Raw genomic sequence first — 11,518 nt, 5'->3', positions numbered from 1 at the left:
TCTCTTCCTGCGCCCTGCCCTTCTCGGGGTCTGGGCCCCAGCCTGCTGCCGCCGTCTCCCCTCTCCTTGGGCTCCTCGCGGCCCGGTCCTCTGCGCTGCTGCGGAGCTTGGAAGCGCAGGGCTGCGGGGTCACTGCCCCTCGGTTTCCCACCGCGGCATTTGCCTTCGGTCTCATGTGTGGCCACCCCGCCTGCGGCCGTGTTTTCCTCCGGCCTTGACTTTTGTCTGTGCCCTTTTATGGATTGATTTTTAAATGTTGATTAGTACACATGTGCAGTACACGATGTGCACAGTCCCTGCGGGGATTCCTTCATCCCCTGCCCCCTTCCCCTTTTTGGTCCATGTTTGCCGCAAATAGCGTTTCTGTTCCTTGTGAGTTCCTTGTCCTTTCCCTCCCTCCCCCTTCATCTCTTGATCCCCCCTTCCCATTTGAAAAGATCTACTTCCCTTCTTTCTGTCATCTATTTCTTTATTTTGGTCTTTATTTTTACTCTGGGTTTCTCATATAAGAGAAGCCACGTGATATTTAAGCTTGAGTGTCTGATTTGTTTCACATAACATTCCAATCTCAAGGTGCATCCATTTTCCTACAAATGCCTTATGTTTATCCTTCTTTATGGCAGAGTAGTACTCCATTTTCTTTATTCATTCTTTGGTTGATGAGCATATAGGCTGCTTGCAAGATTTAGCTAGGATGAGTTGTGCTGCTATAAACATGGGAGTGCTTGGATCACTGTACCATGATGTCTTTAATTCTTTTTGGGAGATACCTAGAAGAGGAATAGCTTGGTCAAATGGAATTTCTTTTCTTTCTCTCTCTCTCTCTCTCTCTCTCTCTCTCTCTCTCTCCCTCTCTCTTTCTTTCTTTTCTTCCTATACCAGGGATCAAACTTGGGACCTTGCTCTTGCAAGGCAGGCATGGAGCCACTGAGCTAAATCCCTGGCTCTCAAACGGAATTTCTACTTTTAATTTTTGGAGGAATCTCCACGCTGATTTTCCACAGTGGTTGTATTGATTTATGTTGCTACCAGCAGTTTGAGGTCCTTTTCCCCTTCAGCCTCACCAGCATTTGTTACTATTTGAATTCTTGATGGCCATTCTTTCTGGAAATCTCAGTGTTGTTTTAATCTGTATTTCTCTAGTGGCCAATGATATTGAGCATTTCTTCCTATGTCTGCTGGCTTTTGTAAGTCTTCTGAAAGGTGCCTATTCACTTCACTTGCCCATTTTTTTATTAGGTCTTTTATTGGGGGATCCTGCTTTTTTGAGTTCTTTATGTACTGGAGATATTACTCCATTTGAGGAGTAGCTGGCAAAATTTTTTCCTATTCTGTAGGGGTCTCTTCGCTTTGTTGGTTGTTTATTTTGCTATGCAGAAGCTTTTTAATTTGATGCAGTCCCAGTTGTGGACTCTCAGAACTATTTCCTGTGCAGCTGGGCTCTTCAGAAAGTCCCAGCCTATGCCTATGGCTTCAAGAGTTGTGCCTAGCTTATCTTCCAGCAGTTGGGAATCGAACTCTGGCCCTTGAGCTTGTGAGGCAGGTGGTGGAACCACTGAGCCAAATCCCTGGTCCTTATGTACTTATTTATTTATTTAGTACCAGGGATCATGCTGAGGACCTCATGCTTGAGAGTCAGGCACAGTGTCACACACCAAATCCCCCCCCATTCATTTTTTTCAAAGTGGCTTTCTTGTAGGCAGCATACTGTTAAAAAAATGCTGATAATCTGTCTTTTGGGGCTGATCATGAGTGAGTGTCTCACTGTTCTCTTTCCGCTGGTGCCTTCTGTACTTTGTCCAAAATGTGAACTCTTGATTCCTGTCACAGAGCTCCCATTTTCATACACACTGCCACTCTCCATGGTGGCACTTGGGCCAAAGTCCTGTGCTAGCTGTGACACCCTGACGCTTCCCCCCCTCCCCTCTTCCTTCCTTTTCCAGTGCTGGGGATTGAGCCCAGGGGGCACTGACCTACACCCCCAGTCTATAATTACTCTTGTTATTATTTAGAAGCAGGGTTGTTGGGCTTTAAACTTGTGATCTTCCTGCCTCCCAAGTAGCTGCAATTGGAGGCAAGTACCACCCAGCCCCTCCTTGTCCGTGATGGCCCAACAGCAGGCCCTGCGGCCCTTCTGGACACCTCTGCCCCCCCCAGCTGCCACCCTGGCTCCAGCTGCCCCCCCCGGTTGGCTGTCAGGCCTTTGGAAGGTCATTGTGGGTTCTGTAGAGAATTGCCCCGCCTGTCCTGGCCTCGGCGGTCCTCCCTCCCCTTCCCCTTGGAGGCCGCCCTGGTGCTGCTGTTGGGTCACAGGGCCTGGAGGGCAGCCCTCCCTCTCCCCAGCCTCCTCTCAGTGCTGACCTCCCACTCCACAGCAGCACCCCCTTTCCTGGCCTGGGTGTTTTCTCCAGAGCACCTCTCTCCACGCAGTGCACACTTGGCTTCCTGTTCACCCCATGTCACACACAGGTCACCCCGTTTTTGCAGTCTATCCCTGTTATGGCTCAGCTGTGGAATATCCCCCAAAAGGCTCCCATGTTCAGAGCCGCAGCATTGGGAAGGCGACTGGGCAGGGGCACAGGGCTCACAGTGACGCACTGAGAAGCTCAGCGCTGAGTGTGCTGTTAGGAGCAGGGCCCATGGAAAGGGGCACTCACTGGAGGCCCGGCCTGGAAGAATTCATCTCCCTCCTCAGGTGCTCCCTTCTCTCTCTGCTTCCTGGTCACCATGACGTGAGCAGCCCTCTTCCACCAGACCCTTCCACCATCCGCTTCTGCCTGAAGCCAGCTAACCATGAGGCGCAGTAAACCTCCCCCCATTATGGTTTCTATGTAGGTGTCTGTTTTAGTTACTCTTGTTGCTGAGACAAAATATTGATCCAAAGTTAAAGGAGGAGAGGTTTCTTTGGCTCACAGATTGTAGAGGTTTCAGTCCGTAGTCAGCTGGCTCCAAGGCAGGGTGGCACAGCAGAGGGGCATCCAGGGGAGAAAGAGTTCATCGCAAGTCAGGCATGGTAGTGCAGGCCTATAATCCCAGGACTCAGGAGGCTGAGACAGGAGGATTACTGAGACTTTGAGGCCAGCCTGGGCTACACAGTGAGACCCTGTCTCAAAAACAACAAAAGCAAAAACAACTCACAGCAAGCAGAAGGCAGAAGCAAGGGGACAAAGGCAGCTTCTCTCTGTCCCTTTTACATTCTATCCAGGATAGGTTGGGTGGCACTGTCACCCTTAATCCTAGCATTGTGCCATTAATCAACCCTGCATCACACACTCTGGATCCAGCCACCTCTGAAGAGCCCCATCTGTGAGCACAGGAGGCTTTGGGGGGACACCTAGACACAAGCCATAGCAGTGTCCCCGCAAAGCCTCCTGTGCTCACAGGTGGGGCTCTGGGGAGTGACCAGGTCATGGGTGTGTGAGATTGGATCAGTCCACTAGTAGGTGGGCAGCTGGGTGTGATGGGAGGTGGGGCGGCAGGCGGGGGTTGTCGCAGAGGGCATGGCCTGGGAGGGTGCATACCCCCGTCCTTCTCCCCTGATGCTGCTTCCCACCATGTAATGAAACCTCTGAGAACCCTGAGCTACAATAAATCTTTTCTCCTTTAACAGGTGGGAATCCCAGCAGTGAGAAAGAAATGAAGACAACCTCATTCCAATGGAAATGGCAGGGCCAGTGCACACCATCGTTTCCTCAGGACTCAGTGGAGCTGTCACAACTGTTACAGAAGGAATCAGTGACACACACAGAGATGAGAGATGCAGAATGGAAGTTAAATAATAAAAGGTTTATTTTTTCAACAAAAGGCCAATCACACTAAGAGCAGTGCCAGAGACCAACCACATACTGGCTTACAACTCCTTCTTTTATAGGGTTTCATAGCCATAACCTCATCCAGGTGGTTACATTGCATTTCCTCAGTTTACATTTATTGATATACAAATCACAATGACAGGGCAGTTAACTTTTAATCCAAATGCAACAATTCCTTTAGGATTCACCTAGCTATCTATTCTAGTCCAGGGGAAGGGAGTATTCCTGGTCAGGAAAGCAAAGTTAATGATCCCTGATCCCATCTTGACCTTTACAATCATGTGGTTTATAAAACTTTGGAGCTCAGGGGTCTTTTTCTTTTTTTTTTGGTACCTGAGATTGAACTCGGGTCCTTGTGCTTGCAATGCAGGTGGCAGAACCACTGAGCTAAATCCCCGGCCCCTAGAAGCTCAGGGGTCTTGATGTGCCCTGTTATCTCAGGATGAGGCCAGATGTCCCATTCTGTGGTTAATGCCCTCGGTGTCTGTTAATTTTGAACTAAACAAAGCAGACTGCTGTCAGAGACAACAGAAGTCATTCTACATTTTAATATTTTGTAGGTCTTAGTTATTCACAAAAGTTTTCTCTATTAAAAGGCTCATGAAATGTCACCTGTGGGCTTGAAATTTGAGAGGACACTTAGTTTGAAATGAATTTTCTTCCCTCAATACATGCTGAAGGCCTGTCAGGTCTGTGAATGTGGTCTTATTGGGAAATAAAGTCTTTGTGAATGAAACAGAGTTGAGACCACTCTGAATTAGAATGAGTCCTAAATTCAATAGGATCTCTGTGAGTTCAAGGCCAGCCTGGGCTACACAGTGAGACCCTGCCTCAAAAAACCAAAAAGAAGAGGGAAATCTGGACCCAGACACGTAAATGTCCATAGGAAGACCATGTGACAACCAAGACAGAGACGGGGAAACACGTCCTCAAGCTGAGGCGGCCACGGGTGGCCAGGAGCCATCAGGTGCCTGCCAGGGAGGCATGGGCAGGTTGTCTCAAGTGTAGAAGGAATGGCCCCTGCCACCCTGGATTCCTGGCTTCTAGGCTGCAGGCTGGGGAGAGGCTGACCCCCAAGTCTCAGACACAGTTTGTGGTCCTTCGCTGTGGCAGCCCTAGGAAAGAAGTGACACTGTCCCAAGAGATCGACCAGAGTGTTGAGGCCTGCACTGTGGGAACTTCAAGTTTGTGTAAAGGAGTAGGACAGGGCTCCCTCTGCCAGAAATGGAGCTGCCGGAGACTTCCTGGGGACAGACCACTTCATTTCAGATAGATTAAAGTGACAAGTGTGCTGGGTGTGGTGGCACACACCCCTGATCCCCACATACTGGGAGGCTGAGGCAGCTTTGTGCAAAGGCCCTGGGTTTAGCCCCCATTACCACACACACACACACACACACACACACACGTACACACACAACAAATGCAGCTGTAACTCCCTGTGTTCTTCATACAACAGAAGAGGCCGGAGCTGTGTCTGATACGGGACAGAGACGTTAACTTTCTGCAGTGCCTCCCGGAGCACCCTGGCTTGCCCATCGTAGTGCCCAGATGTGTGCCATGCAATTCCTTTCCTACGGAAGTGCAGTGTGGGCCTGTGGAATGAGAGGGGCCACAAAATCAGCCTCACCCATGACTCTGGCAATGGCCACAGAACCACAGGTGTGGACCGCAAGAGCTCATCTGTGCCCTCAGGCCACGAGCCCAGGGCTGCCAGCTCTGCCAGCTTCCTGGGACTTTCGGATGGAGATTCTCGGTCTCCTTAGCGGCAGGTTCTGCCAGTGACCTCCATCTTGTGCCACCAGGCAGGTTTCTTTGCACTGTGAGTGGCAGAACTGAGCACTCCAGCCTGCAGCTGGTGGAACACAAGGGTCATCCTGCGTGTCCCGCTGCATCTTAACGAAAGGCGGGCTGGAGCTTTGCTGTGGTCTCCTTGTCCTGCAATGCAGGTGGACGGCCGGATGGGGGCTCGCTGCCTAAGGCAGAGGAGGTGAGCTGTGCAGAGCATTGACCGGCCTTGGGCTTCTGCATAAAAGTGACACCCGCGTGTCTGGAGCAGAGGTGACACATGCAGATTGTGGGCGCCTGGTAGCTGCCCAGACCCTCGAGTACCTCTACGATCTCCCAGCGCATGCTTCCCAAGTCCCTGTGCTCACTGGCAGTTTACACTGCCCTACTTGTGTTCGTTATTGTGATTGTGTCATTTATTCCGATTTCCTGTAAACCCACATACGGAAAGCAGAAGGGGCCCATTGGGCTCTCAGGCTTCCCTCCCCCAGAAAAGTCTAAGCCTCAGCTGGACACACCTGTAGGCTGAGGCAGGAGGATCACAAGTTCAAGCCCAGCACAGGCGATTTAGAGGCTTAGCGGGACCTTGTCTCAAAAAGAAAACTAAATATAAATAAATAGGGCCGGGGATGTAGCTCACTGAGAAAGACCTGAGCTCAATTTCCAGTATATTTTTAAAAAGCCCCCACGGGTACCCCCGTCAGCTGAGGCGTGCAGAGCACCCTGGACGCCCGATGAGGGTGTCCACGCGACAGGTGCCAGATGCCAAGTGGGCTCTGCTGTGGTTGCCCTGCCTGGGGAGAGGGTGGGGCCGCGGAGCCCTGGGAGGTGCAAAGGCAGTGCACGGAGGGGAGCTGCCGGCGCCCCGCCCCTGTCCTCACCTCAGGGTTCCGCCTTTTCCGCACCGGTTGTGCGCGAGGCCGTGTTGCCACCTGCTGCCGCACCGAGCAACTGCAGGGTGGCTCCTCTTGCCCTGAACGCCAAGCAGCCCTGGCCAAGCCCGGCTTCATGTGAAGGTGTCAGAGCTTTGACTGGGGAATTTACATCTTACTGCTTGACGGCCCCAAGTACAAGAGTAGCAGGGCCACACTCCAGAGCTGCCATGGGGGAGCTGGGCATGAGGGAGGAGGCGAACGCTCTTGACACAATACGGAATGAAAAAATATATGCTGATCCCTAAGATCTACAGTACATCGTCAACCTCTGTGTCCAATTTCAACTCAAACTTCATACAAGCCGAGGATTGAGCTCAGTGGTGCCACCACCCGTCTCACGAGCGCAAGGTCCTGAGTTCCTTCCCCTGTACCAAAAAAACTAAAAAAACAAAACAAAAAATTCAAACAAACAAGTTCATCACACACAAGCAGAGCAAAGGGCACTGTATATATGAGGTTTGGGACTATTTGTGGGTTCAGAGTCCACTGGGGGTTTTGCAAAGTCTCTTCCGTGGATAAGGGGGCTCTGCTGTGATTGTTTTATTTTTTTCGGTACCGGTGGATCAAACTCAGGACCTTATGCATGCTGAGCTACATCCCCAGCCCAGGTTTGGGTTTTGAGACAAGTTCTACTATGTGGCCCAGGCTGGCCTTGAACTTGCCTGGATCCTCATGCCTCAGCCTCCTGAATGCTGGGATTACATGTGTGCCGCCACACCCAGTACTGCTGTGATTCCACAGCAGGGAAGGGAGGTGGCAGGCAGGCTCTCCTCAGAGCAAAGCCCAGGGGGAAGGGCCTGAGTTGCTATGCCACATGACCACCTGAAAATCTGCCCTGAAGGTTAAAGGTACAAGCACTTATTTGAAGAAAGACCTTCCTGCTTCACTTGAAGAGCATGTGATCTATGGGTGACCAGACATTCCCATGGTGTGGGCTGCGTGGACAGGCACAGGGCTCAGTCTTGCTGGGTGCGACAGGTAGATTTACTGGCGTGACAAAATCCTAACCCCTCTAAAGGTGACAGGACGTAAGGACTCATCAGAAAGCCACGTCACTAGTTCTTTCGTCACAGTGGACGAGCAACCCTTGCTCTAACTGCTGTTTCTTTACACTAAAACTTTTCAGTCCCGGGGACGGAAACCAAAGTCTTCATACTTAGCTACATCCTCAGCCCCTTTTGTATTTTTTGAGGCAGGGTCAGGTCTTGCTGAGTTGCCCAGGCTGGGCTGGAACTTGTGATCCTCCTGCCTCAGCTTCCCAGAGTGCTGGAATACAGGCCTGTGCCGCTGTGCCCTGCTAACACCTCTTGGTATCTGTTTTCCAAGCTGATTGGACAGGGGCCAACGGGGCTCACCTATTTGACGTCTCTGCTCTGCACTCCCCACGTGAGGGTGCTGGGGCAGGGGTTGAGGGGCCGGTTGGGTTGGGGTCACTGGGGCCCTCATGCCGCCCGAGGCTGTGACTCCGGGGCTGGGGCCAGGCATGTATCTGCAGACCTGGCTGGTGCCTGGGCTTTGGCGATGGGGCCTGTGGGGTTCAAGGCCTGGGGTTGATGCCACTCAGCACAGCACCACGTGGGTTTAATAAACAAGAGCTGTTAGCGGAGTTTCACTTTTTTCCACTGTGCTGGGGATGGAGCTGGGGTCAAACCTCTGCTAGGGCTCTACACAAGCTGCAGCCCAGCCCTATTGAAGTCTGTCATCTACCTACATCTATATGGTTTTTCCAAACAGGTCTCACTATGAACTTGTGGTGATTCTCCTGCCTCAGCCTTCTCACTTTGACAGAATAGCCTGTGCCTCACACCCAGGTGTGGCCAAGCGGCCCTTTCCTATTCCTAAGATGGCTGTGGAGGGCTTGGGGTGCTCTGCGGGAACTGTGGTGATGTGTCTGGTTCTAGAGGGACCCCGGCACTGCCACTAGCAGTGGTGTGACATTGGTGGGTCCCTCACCCTCTCTCTGCCATGTTTCCCTGCTTCAAGAGAGACATAAACACGCCTGGCCTGCACAGCGAGGGGTGAACAAGTCCTGTTTGTGAGCAGGCGTAGACACAGAGCAGCTGCCCAGGCCAACATCCATGTCCATGGCAGTGGGAGCAATGCTGAGTGTGTACTGAGCCTCCTGCCCCAGGTGGGGAGACCCATCCCCTTGGAATGCAAGGCCTCTGAGGGGTAGATATCTATCTATATTATTTTACACAGGTCTCACTATGTCATTCAGGCTGACCTTGAACTCACTATGTAGCCCAGGCTGGCCTCAAACTGTAGAGATCCTCCTGCTTTGGTTTCCTGAGTGCTGGGATTACAGGCGTGTGCACACACCTGGCCTCTTTTTTTTTTTTGGTACTGGGGATTGAACTCAGGATCTTGCGCTTGTGAGGCAGGTGCATTGCAACTGAGCTAAATTCTCAGCCCATTTTTTAATTTACCATTTTAGTCACTTTAAAAAATGCATAATTCTGCAGCATAAGGACAACTGTAGAGTTATGCAACCAGCATCATCATCCATTCCTGCAAAGCTTCATCCTCTTGAACGGAAATTCTCTACCCATCAAACTGTAATGCTCCACTACCCCCAGCTACCCTGCTGAGTTGCCCAGACTGGGCTGCAACTTGTGGTCCTCCTGCCTCAGCCTTCCAGAGTGAGTTCAAGACCAGCCCAAACCACATGGTGAGACCTTGTCTCAAAAAGCCAAACCAAACCAAAACAATATAAAATACCCCAAACAGGGTGGGGGTTATTTTATTAACCAGCACGATTTCTCCCTGATACACCGTCATCCAGGAGGCCTTAGAAAGGGCTGTCAGCAAAGAACACAGGAGGACAAGTCCACTCTTCGCGTTTAACCTTCTAGCGATGACTGAGCCATGGGTGCAGGGGACCCTAACGCTAATTATACGCAAGGCAGGCTGTGGAGTTAACCCCACAACTAGCTCATTTATAGAAGTTAGTCCGGCTGAAGCCTGTGTGCTGAGGTCAGAGCTTTCCTCCCCTAGTTCTGTCTCTTAGCATATTTCTCAGGCCTGCATTGTCAGTTGTGGACTAGAGACTGACTGTAGGGGTCTCTAGCACTTGAGAAATTCTCACTTATGAGCTTACACCATCCTGGGCAGCAAAGGGGTGTCTCTCCACTTCCCTGTACACAGCCCCCCAAACACACCCAGCTGCACCTGCACCTCACCTGTGTGACAGCCTCGAAGCTCCAAGAGCTGTCCATAGAGGGTGGCATCAAGACAAGGAGCTGGATGCCAGCCGCTGCCTGGCCCAGGCAAAGGTGGCAGAGGCTGTCGGGAAGACCACCTGGCAGCTTCAGATCACTGGGGTTGTTCCTCAGCTCCAAAGCAGGTTTGGCTGGATGTGGAGCAGTGAAATGGAAAGGAACAAAGGACAAAGCAGAGACTGGCAGCATCAAGGCTGATGGGTCTGAGCCCTACCCCTCCTGCTAACCCCATGAAAGTCTCTGTGGGAAAAGATGAATTGCTGAGACACAGCTGACTGTACCACCCCATCTCCCTGTCTTGAAGACAAGCTGTAAGAAAAGTTAAAAAGTAACATTACCTCCACCTCCCTACCCTGTGCTAAGTTCTGCTTCTGTAAAATTCTGCTTGCTCCCCACCCTGGCTGAAGAACAGGCAAATATGAGAACAAACCGAGCAAAAGGGCTCAGACTCTGGAAGGGGACTTCCACTGGGTCCTCTACTTGCGAATAAACCTGCCTTCCCTTCCGTTCTCAGTGCCGCTCTCCTTCTTGGCCTGCCTGCCCTCCGAGTGCCATTTCAGCAGGACATGCTGTGTGCGGTGAGGTCAGCCTCTGTGGGTGCCAGTGTAGGTGCCAGGGTACAGGGGGCAAATTCCCCAGTCCCCACGACTAGGCAGCAGTCACTGAAGGGATCCTAAATGGACTGGGACTCAGCTCTTGTCCCTCTGTGGCCTGGACGCTTGAAGCAGAGATGTGGTGGAGGTGCACCCTATGAAGGGGAAGACGGGTGGCCGACCAGACAGCTCTGCAATCCTCCTTTCAGGACACCTTTGTGATCCAACTGCCTCTCTTCTTTGCACGGCCACCACTAGGGTTCAGGTCACCCTCACCTCCTAAGTGCACATCACAGTCATCTGCTCACTGTCCGCAGTGCTCTGGCCAACAGCACAGAGGGTGGTTACCAAGCAGGGCTGACCATGCCCCTTTGCAAACCCTACAATGGCCTGGGTGGCTGAGTCCTTTGGTGGCCACCTGCTAGCATCGCCCACACTCACTCCACTGCAGGTGTCTCCCAGCCCCGGGCCCTGGGGGCACCTGCCATGCCCTCTGCCTGCAGTACTGTCCCTCACCTCTCTGTTCTTTCTTTTCGGCAGTACTAGGGATCGAACCCAGGGTCTCGCACTTGCTAGGCAGACACTGTACAGCTGAGCTCTGTCCCCAGTCCTGTAGGAAGGCCTTACGTAAATGTCACCCAGCCCCACACCCTTCCTACAGGTCCCTAGGTTTAGTTTTTCCCTGTAGCACTATGTTCCAAGATATCACGGGGGTTTTCTTTGATTTTCTTGGCACTACAGATTGAACCCAGGGCCTTGCAAATGCCAGGTAAGTGCCTTACCACTGTGCTACCTACCCGACCCAAGAGTGGGTTTTATCCATCTTGCTTCTTATCCCCAGATGAAAAGGTTTTAAAAGCAGGGATTTCTTCCTCTTTTATCTAAAGTGGACAGCCGTTTCTTTCTAGAATTGGGCCCATTTCTCTTCCTTTCACGCTTACGGTTTCGCGGTTCCTCTCTGCTGCACTTCTTTTTGCTAGCTCTGGTGTAAGGAGCTTAAGGGGCCTGACGGCTCTGACCTGGGAAGCACCTGAGCCTGGGAAGCACAGAGGTGGTCGTCCAGGGCCACCAAAGCTTCAGTAGGAAACAGTGGCTCGCTGTGCACTGAGGGGGGCGCCATTCCGGCTTCCCAAGGTGAGGTCTACCCCATTCTCCACATCCAGGCTGTG

Source organism: Fukomys damarensis, unplaced genomic scaffold, assembly GCF_012274545.1.
Source record: "Fukomys damarensis isolate Sample0158 unplaced genomic scaffold, DMR_v1.0_HiC HiC_scaffold_21, whole genome shotgun sequence".
NCBI lineage: Eukaryota > Metazoa > Chordata > Mammalia > Rodentia > Bathyergidae > Fukomys > Fukomys damarensis.
This window is presented reverse-complemented; position numbering follows the sequence as displayed.